This window comes from Canis lupus, chromosome 24 (genome assembly GCF_048164855.1).
Source record: "Canis lupus baileyi chromosome 24, mCanLup2.hap1, whole genome shotgun sequence".
In the NCBI taxonomy this organism is placed as follows: Eukaryota; Metazoa; Chordata; class Mammalia; order Carnivora; family Canidae; genus Canis; species Canis lupus.
The window spans coordinates 36,305,911-36,316,040 of NC_132861.1; the positions used below are offsets into that span (position 1 = coordinate 36,305,911).

The 10,130-nt window shown below is 56.2% G+C and overlaps 1 protein-coding gene across 10 annotated transcripts in view; it reads left to right on the plus strand.

The window, feature by feature from the left end:
- The window catches only part of PEBP4 (phosphatidylethanolamine binding protein 4), a 246,798-nt gene that overhangs the window by 214,362 nt on the left and 22,306 nt on the right, over positions 1 to 10,130 (plus strand). The window lies entirely within an intron of this gene.

Sequence of the window (10,130 nt, forward strand, 5' to 3'; positions counted from 1 at the left end):
TCAGCCTGAGAAGCAGGCTCCCCAGGGTCTCACTGCCGCCCCTCACAGCATGCACACATGCATGCCTGCACATACACCAGACACATACACACCACCTGCCCTGCTACTCACACTGATTCACCCAGATCTGGCGATGGGAGGCTCCTGCCCAAAAGCAGAATGGAACTTAGAGCTGGAAGGGAACCTTGAGCCTTGGGCACCTTCCTCAAGAAATTATCCTCATCGTTTTACAGAAGAGGCCACTGAGGCTCACAGATCCAGTGCCCGTGTTGACCCACCTCCAAGCCCAGGACCCAGGCCTCCAGGGTCTCTAACAGGTCAGGAAATTGAACATGAGAGGGAAGCAGGGTCCACACAGAGGCACTTGGGGGTGGGGCTGGGCCTGGACAAGGGTGGACGGTGCCCCCAGGGACCTCTGGAGAGTCGAGCACTTGGTATCACTGACAGCTCTGATGTCCAGGTCACTAGCCACCAGCCACATGTGCTTATTTAAATTACAATTAATTAAAAGTCAATAAAACGCTTATAAAGACAACTTCTGCACGGTACTAGCTACATTGGAAGTGTCCAAGAGCCACACGTGGCTAGAGCTACTCCATAGGACAGGGCAGATCTAGAACATTTGTAATTGTAATGGATGGACAGTGCTGAGGAGGAGGAGGCAGACTGTGGGACCAGATGGTCTGAAGAAATCTGTTTCCTGGTGGAGGGCGGAGGTCCCCTTGGAAAGAAGGAGAGGAGAAGGGAGAGGAGGAGGGAGGAGAAGAGGGCAGAACAGAGGACTCAAGAGAAAGATGATGGAGAGGAGAGAGAAAAGAGGAGGAAGAGGCTGGCATAGGGAGGAGGGGCAAGAAGGGAAGGGCAATCCTGTGGCTGCCCCTATGGCTGAGATCTGAGCAACTGTCCTAGTCCGGGGGGCAGACACACTCCTCCGATCCTACTCCAGAAGGACCAGAGAACAGAGTCACAGACCCCACAGCCAGGGGCACAGATATGGCATCTGACTGTTTCTCCAGACAGACCTAAAGAGCCCAACCTGTCCCCAAACCGATCAGTCCTTGTGCCCAGGACTCTCTCCACCCCCTAGGGTGCCTTCTGCACCTGAGCACCTGGCCTGGCAGAGAGACAGATGCCCCTGCCCCTAGTGCTGGGAAGGCACACCTCGAGGCCCTTTAACAGTTCACTGCAGCAGAAATGTTTCTTGGAAAAAAGAAAGAAGGGGAACCTAGTGAGATAAAAATGCTTCTCCTGCCACAAGTCGAGTGCATTTTCAAACCCGGAGACGACACTTTGATTCAATTCCATCGATGATCCATTTTGTCACTTTCTCACACCCTCCTCTAAGCGAACATTTGAGAGACAATAGTGAGCCAGGCAAAGAGCTTTGAAATCAGGCTAATTTATCTTCCTTCCACACACCTCCCTACGCAATCTATGCATGTGTGTGTGTGCGCACGCGCATGCATATGTGTGCACAAGTGTCCAAGTCATTCAAGCTAAGAGTCTAAGTGTTGCATAAGCCAGGGCCCGGGTCCGGGTCTGAACTCAGAAATACCTCGGTTTAATTCCCATTCTGCCACCTAATGACCAGGACAAGTGGCTGCGCTCCCCCAGACCCAGTTTCCTGCTTAGCGGGGCCATTGGGGATCAGCCGGTGATCTGACGGGCCTGGAGCCCATGGACAAGGCAGGCACTTGTGTGTCAATCCTGGCCCTGTGGCCCCAGGGACTTAGGGCCCGTGCTTCCCCCCTGCCACCAGAGCAGAAGAGGGTGGACAGGACAAGATCCGCGGGCGGAGCTCCGGCCCAGAGGAGAGGCAGGAGAGCCAGCAGGTGCAGCTCTAGGCTGGGGGAATGTACCTGACAGAGCCAAGCCCAGTGTGACGGAGGAAGCACTGGGGTAAATGCAGTTGAGGAAGGCGAGGTATGAACTGGGCTGGAAAGAGAAAGAATCTGAGGAGGGCGTCTGAGACTGAGAAACCGGGGTCACCTGAGAAATTCCAGCAAAAGGGAAAGAAGTCATCTCTTCACAGCCCATGTCCTTAACACAGCCCCCCTTGTTGGGAGGTGTCGGCAAAAAAACAGTGGACTGTGCGTCAAGAGGGTTAGAGCATGGGCCAGGACACCTGGACCGCGTTCCCAGATCTGCCGCCTGTAGGGACTGTAAGCTCGGGCAGGCCACCAAACCTCTCAAGGGCTTGCGTTCCCCTCCCCCCTGCAAATCGGGGGTGATCCCCACTGCCCCTTCTGCCTCCTTGGAAAGGGAGATGAGACGGTGCAGTGGCTCAGAAATGCCTGAAACTGGGCAGCCGCGTGGCTCAGTGGTTCAGCACCTGCCTTTGGCCCAGGGCTTGATCCTGGAGACCTCGGGATCGAGTCCCACGTCGGGCTCCCTGCATGGAGCCTACTTCTCTCTCTCTGTCTCTGTCTCTCTCTCTCTCTCTCTCTCTCTCTCTGTGTGTGTGTGTGTGTCTTGTGGATACATTTAAAAAAAAAGAAAGAAAGAAGAAAGAAAGAAAGAAAGAAAGAAAGAAAGAAAGAAAGAAAGAAAGAAAGAAAGAAAGAAATGCCTGAAACGCCTCTAGAGGGGAGAGCGCCTGACACACGTCCAGGATGGTAGTGGTTACTCTACCACCACCTCCGGGTGACTCGCCTTAGCTGTTAGGTCCCTACTCTCCCAGACCGAGAGGGAGGACTTGAGATTGTGGCTCCGTGTGCCCCCTCTCTACCGTGGTGCCCCCAGCTGAGAGGCTAAGTGCGACCTGGGGGCAGTGCTCTTTCTGCCCTAGGCTGTGAAGGGGCAATTGTCTCCAATAGAAGGGAACATGCAAATGGGATCCTGGCGAGGGGCACAGGAATCTACATTCTTGGGATCCTCTGCCCTCCACTGACCCCAATTATCTGCAGATGGCCTGGAGGCAGGGCTGGGCCAGCGCCCAGATGGGAACACTGAGGCTGCAGGCTGACTCATCCATGAGTGTCTTGCCACAGGCAGACCCTGTCATGGTGGCCTTGTGGCTTCTGTGCAGGCTCAGAAGACCATGGTGAGACAGTCCCCCAGCTCTGGGGAAAGCAAATTGGGCTGTCTCTGTCCTAGGGTACTTGCGCATCCCACCTCCCTCCAATGCTGCCAGTCACCAGGAGCCCCTGAGGACCGCCCCAGCCCGCCCCGGGGGCTTGTCCACGGCAAGGGGATTGGCCTGTGGATTTCATGTTCCCCTGACCCATTTCTACAAGCAAATTTGGGAGAGGTGGAGGACTCAGAACAACTTGAGTCTCTCGTGGAGCTGATCCTGGGAACACAGGAGCAAGTATCTCTTTAAAAATACTCCCTGCATAGCAGGTCACACTGGCCTGCAGCCACAACACCCGGGGCTGTGATCTCACCAAGCTCCAGGAAGCCAAACAGGGTCAGGCTTGGCTAGTCCCTGAGCGGGAGACCTCCCAAGCAAAACACAGGTGTTGCTGGTGATTCAGCAGGCCCAGCCCCTCCCTCCTCGGGTCTAGCTCTTCTCAGGTGTTGGGTGATTCTGAGAACTCCTATCAGTACCTGGGCAGAAGGGGGTGTGGTGCAGGCAACGGGTGCTAAATGCTCTTTCTCTGCAGCCATGTGCTACAGGTGTCGACATTGTTCTTAAGAATCAGGGCATTCATGCTTCCTCCCTCCCCAACCCCTGCCCACTTCCTATGGTTGGTCAGCCATCGACCTAAATTCCTGAAGCTGTTTCAAACAGATAAAGGATGGAAGAGGAGAAGGCAGCCTCCGAGAGCCCTCAGCTTTAGGACAGCTGGCCCCCACCCCAAACAGCTGGGATCTGTGGCTGCCACCAGGCTCTGGGCCTCGGTCCTCAGGATGGTCCCTTCTGGTTTGGGAATGAGTGAGGATGAAAGGGGTCCATGAAATGAGGACGGTCATTAGCCTGTTTTATGAGTACACAGATATTCATTACACCCCAACCCCATCATTAGAGGCTGTGGCAGGAGAGAGCTTGGGGCCCCTTCTTTGTTGCAGTGAAAACTGAGGGGTTTCTCCCCCAAAGGGAACTCTACTTCTGCTTCTCAGCCAAGGGGTCCTGCTGGGAGAAGGTCAGTAGCCTTCATTCCAGGCCTGACTCACTCCCTCTCCTGCTCCTCCATCCCTCAAAGGAAGGGTCTAGCAACCAATCCCCTTAACCTGGGGAGGCCCTAAGAGATCCCACGCCTGGGTGCAGGAAATAGGGGCCTTTCCATCCCAGCACATAGTTCTCCCTCCCCTCTCCCTGTCAAGCACCACTATCAGGTGGAGAATCTATCTGCTTCTTCCAGGAAGCCCTCCCTGCCCTCTGTAAGTCCTCTTCTTCGCATGCATCCCATCTGTAATTACCCCTTCACTCTGCATTCCTGCCAGACTCTAAATCACCCTCACACCTGCACCGCACTTGGCACCTCGCAGGAGCTCAGTAAATGTGCACTGCGTTGACATCAGCCAGGAGCCGGGGCAGGTGACCTGGCTGAGGAGGAGGGATTCTCTGTAGCCCCATCCTTCTCCCTCTGCCTTTTCCCACAGTGCAAAAGATCTGAGGAACCTGCTGCTTTCTTAAGGACACAGCAAGGAACTGAAAAACGAACCATCTGCCATTGTCTAGACAGTGCCCCCCCTTACCTCCTAAGTGTAACCCCTCTCCACAAATCCCACTGAGCACCTGCTCGCATCTTTCCTTGCAGTCTGCCCCCTTCCTAGAGGGGAGCACCTAGTGAGAGAGTCCGGCAGGGCCGAGGCCTCTCCTGCTCCTGCAGGGCCAGCCCTTCATGCATGGCAGGACCCCGGGCTGGGGACTGGCGCAGGGGAGGGATGGGGCTTGCCCTCTTCCCCATTATGGCTGGAAGCGCAGTGGTAATAGGTTGGAGCCCACCCTGCTGGCGCAGGCCACGGAGGCGGAATGGAGCGTGGCCAGACCCCACAGAGAGGAGGCAGATTAATCAGCTGTCATTTGTGTTCATTAACGACCCCTTCCTTGTGCGCAGCAGCCTCGGATGCCAGGGCAACTGACTGCTCACAACAAAAAAGTTCTGGGGAGAAGTTGGTCTCGGCACCCTGTGGCCCAGCCTGGGGACTGGCCTGGCAGCCCGGAATCCCAGACTCCTTGAGTGGAAGGCCTCTGAGGTCCAGCCGCATGGGTGGGGGATTGGAAGGAGGCACCCGAGCCCTAGATCCAGCAGCTTGGGGAGTCAGCATCTGCGGAAGCCCCTTGACCCTCTTTGAGGTTCTTCTCTGCTGTCACCCCGTCCCCTTTCCTCCCATCTCCTCACGGCCCTGGGCACTGTCACCTGGAACTGCTGGGCCCTCCTCAGAGTTGTGCAAAAACTCATTTCGACACACCTGGAGACTGGTGATGATCCCCACAGGGCGGGAAGCCAAGCATGGCATCGGCCCCAAACTCAGCCGGCCACCCCTCTTCCGGAGGGGCCAGCTGCAGATGAGCACCCGTGGGGGGGGGGGGGGGTGACGCGGTGGCCCAGGTTCCGTGGGACCTCGCCAGAGAGGGCCACAGACTCCCTTCCACTCCCCGGGGTCATGTCAGTCCCCACGCTTTCCAGAGACAGACCAACTGTGAGGTCAGGGTGTTTACCGAGCTCAGTCTCGGTTGTTTTTGCATGGTAATTGCCAAGCTCCCCAGATTGGCATTTGCCTGCCGGGCACCGTCAAAGGTGACACAACAGAATGAGAGCAGACCCTGGGCCTGGCAGGCCCCCAGTGGGCCACAGTCACTGTTCTCTTGGCTGAGACAAGTGAGCCTGGCCTGACCCAGGCGGGCAGGGGCGCAAAGGCCCACCACAGGCCGCGGAGGATAGACTGGGAGCTTTCCAAGGATGACAGCTTTACTTGGGCATCTCTGAGGGGAGAAAGCCTAGCAGCAGGCCTCCTGCTAGGACCACGGCCCACCCTAGAGCAGACCCTGACCCACAAGCCTGGGCAGCCCCACGCACCCCCCTCTCTGTTCTACAGGCTACAAGGAAGAGCAGTGCTCTCTCGCTTCTTCCTCCCCGCAGGTCCCTGGGGAATAAACAAATAAATGAATGAATGAACTCTCCAAAATAGGGCCAGGAGTGAGCAGTATGGTCAGGCAGGAGGGAACACCAGTGGGCGGATCCAGCACCCCCCATAGTACCCATCAGACTGTACCCAATGTCCCACTGGGAGGGCCTGCCCTGCCCAATCCCAAAAACCCAAAAGCTCAGAACAGCAAGTGACACCGGGAGTCACTGATCTGGGGCTGCTTCTGTGGCTCCAGGCAGGTGTGCAGGGGAGGAGACGGGCCTGGCATCTCCCAGTCCTGGCCAACCCCCTGCCCCTCCAGGCCACCCATCTCCTCTGACTGCCCAGGAGCCTGACCAGTCAAATAACCTGACTTGACAGCTGGGGCCACTTCAGGACCAGTCAGTCCTCCCCAGGAAGGGGGATTCCCAGGGCTCTGAAGCCTGAAAGAGACCGGCCAGGGACAAGACCTTGGATGGTTCCCTCCCCATTGCTGCTCCCACCCGGGAGTCCCCTGCCCAGGCCAGAGGGCCCAGGGAAAATGGTGGGCAGGCAGGTCTCAGGGCAGGACTCTGGGCCAGGGCTTCTCAGACTTTCGTGTGTAGACGAATCACCGAATCACCACCAGTTCTTGTTAAAAGGGAGATTCTGATTCACAGGTCTGGGGAAGAGCCCGAGAGTCTGCATTTCTGACAAGCTCCCAGGTGCTGCTGCTGCTGCTCTGAATAGCAAGGGGCTAGGGGACCAGGGCCAAGTTCACTGTCAGCTTCTGTGAAAAGAGCAAGATGTGATCTGAATGAGCTTTAACTGTTTCTACTTATTGTCACATCTGCTAATGACTACAGGGTTTCACAGAACCGCCAGGTCTCACCAGCATCTTTTCGTTTCTTCTTTCGTCACAAAATCCTGATCCCCAATCTTTCTTCCAGGAAGTCCTATCTGTCTATCCCTCTCTTCCTTCCCACCCACCTTCCTTCCTTCCATCCTTCCTTTACTCCTTCCTTCTTCCTCACGAGGTAGCCCCAGGCCTGGGCCCTCTGGTAAGGAAGGAGAAAGAAGGCCCAAAGTACAGATTATGCTTCATCTTCCCACTAGAGCTGAGTATGGAAGCCTAAAGCAGGGCAGAGGAGGAAGAGAAAACAGAGAACAGAGCTCAGGAGCTTGACTCCCACCACTGCCACCCACCTTCCCCCTGGAGGCCTCCCCTCCGACCACACTCATGCCCCCAGCCCCCCGGTCTTGTGGCCCACTTCGCTAGAACTACCAGCATCTCTTAGGTGGAATGTGGGGAGGGCAGTGTGGCCCAGAGGCAGCTGACCATTTCCTGGTTGACTGTGGAGAACAGGACAGGACAAGGTCAGGGGTGACAAAAAGAGGGGAGACAGAGGGACTAGTAGAATCAGGAGCAGGCGCTGTAAAAAAGCCTCCCAGCAGTTGGTAAAGGTGATCCCCACTCCCCAGAACCTGGGGTGGGGGGAGGGTTGGCAAGAAGCTCTCACAGCCTGGAGCAGTCCAGACACCAGTGCCACCCATCATCCACAAGCCCTGGGGTACCCTTCCCAGGCCAGGTGGGTGCTAGGGGGCTTCTGGGCCCCCTCTGTCCAGCGGGAGCTGGGAAGCAAAGGTCTGGCCCAGGTTGGGTTTGCACCTCTCAGCTTATTGGCCCTCCCCAGTACCTCGTGGTCTCCCTTCCTGGGGTTGCAGCCACCCAGCCAGAAAGACTGGATGCTAGAGATGAGAGATGGGAGCCATAGATAAGCACCAGGCCTGCAGAGGTAGCCCTGCAGCTCCCTCCCTCTGAAGGTTGCAGTTTCCCAAGCCCTTTATTCCCTGCTACACCCGTTTCCCATTTGTTCTGCCTCTGTGCTGCATGGACAGGGGAGCGTGTCAACCCGCAGCTCCACACTCTAGTGGTGGGAGGGCAAGGCCGGTGACCCCACTCCATGGGCCACCTCTCCCACCAGGGCTCCCCTCCCCTCCTCCATCCCCACCCCATAGACCCTCACAGGGGAGCAGAACAGCTCAGTTCTTACTCACAAACAGTCCTAATCAGTCATCTCTTTGTCCTGGGCTCCTGCCAGGGGCCTGCAGATTCCCACACCCCCTGGTCCTCATCCCACAGTCCAAGCTTTAGCCTCAACACCAGCCCCTTCCAAATGCCCCATCATCCTGGCCTTCCTATCACACTCAGCGCCTGACATGCCCACCAGTGCAAGACGGCCTGGGAGAGATAGTATAGTGAGCATGTGTTTGTGAAAGCGTGTATGCATGTGTGTATGTGTGCCTTGTGAGTATGTATGTGTGACTGTGTACAACTATGTATAATGTGAGTACGTGTGTGCATGTGTGTGCATCTGTATGTAGGACTGTGAGTTTGCATTGATGAGCGTATCATGTGTAAATATGTGACTATATATAAGCATGCGTATGTATGTGTGAGTACATATTGTATGAGCATATTGTGTCTGTGTGTGTGTGCATATGTGAGATGCATGTGAGTGCACATGTAAGCACATTGTGTGAACATATGTATATGTGAATGTGTGTGCTTAAGCGCACAAGTGCAGAGAGCTGTGTATCAAGATGTGTGTGAACATGTGAGTGTGCATGTGTGTGAGCATGTGCCTGTGACTGTGTAGACGTGTGTATGCATGTGTATGGGTGCATGCATAAGTATGCATGACAACTACCTATGTGTGAATGTGTGTGCATGTAAGCACGTTGTGTTTGTATATGAGCATGTGTGTGTGGCTGTGGACATGTATACATGTGGGTGTGAGGGGGTATGTGTGGCATGTGTGCCTAAGTATGTGAATGTGGAGGTCGTGTGTGGACATGTATATGTGAGCATGTTGAGCATGCATGTATGTGAGTGATGGGTGTGCACAAATGGACATGAGTGTGTGAAGATGTGTGAGTGTGTGTGACTCACTGTTTTCCCCTTTCCCACTCCCATGAAGGAACCCAGCCCCTCCCCAGCTCCTGAGGCTCCTGGGCTCCTGGCTCAGCCCCTGCCACTCCCCTTCCTCCCCACCAGTTTTGGAAAGGTCTCGCCACAGTTTTGTTTCCCTTGCTCCCATGGCCAAGCAGTTTCTGGCCCAGTTTCCACCCAACAGCAGAGCCCGAGCATCCTCCTGCCTCCCGCACCCAGGATCTTCTGTCTGTCCCTGTGGCTGGACCCCCATCGGAGCCCTTCCTCCCCGACAGCTTGACAGCTCGTTCTCCTGTCCTTCACTTGCTCTGTGACTGTGTGTGTCTCTGTGGGGGGGGGCGGAGGGGGGGAGACAGGAATGAGGAGCAAGGAGCGAGAGAAAGAAGGAGGCCGGGCTCAGATGGTGTCATTAAGAGATATTAATGCCCCTCATCAAGGCATATTAATAAACATCATGTGCCACGCGCTCTGCGCACCCCGGGTGAGTGCAGACCCAGCAGGACAGGCCCACGTTCACAGCCGAGTAACCTCCAAGCCCACGGCACAGCCATTAGCCTCATGAGGTTGACCCTGCCAGGAGACTTCTCGGGTCTGCCGCAGCACGAGGGGGCTGGCAGGATGGGTTCCCGGTCTCCTCCCCACCCTTCCCCCAGTGGGTGGCCCGGGGAAGGGGAACCACGATGACCCTTGCACTAGGATGGCACTGGGGGGCTGGAGAATATTTCTCTTCCTAATTTCATCTTGATGACAGCCCCATGGGGAAAGCAGGGGGGCAGGCATCATCGTCATTGCTGCTCGGTAGGTAGAGCAGCAGAGACACCGAGAAAGTAAGTGTCTTGCTCACAGTCATGTAGCTGATTGGTAATGACATTGGACTGAAGCCCAGTTTGCCCTTTCGGACGGCCGCGCCAACAGCTCAGTCGCTCATGCAGCAGGGCTGCCTCTAACTGGATGGCACCCCTTCCCTAGTTCTGTGGCAGCCGAGAATGAGACCACGAAGCACGACTCCTTCAGCAGGGCAGGCGACCTCTGGCCTCCCAGGGGTGCCTCTCGTGAGGGTCACTGCCCCTGAGCAGGAAAGGTCCCGGAAGGCGGGGACCAGAGGGAGCGAACTTGTATTAAGACGCCGGCGGAATGCCTGGGCATTGGAGGCACCCGGCAAGAGGTGTTTCCCTTTCTTCAT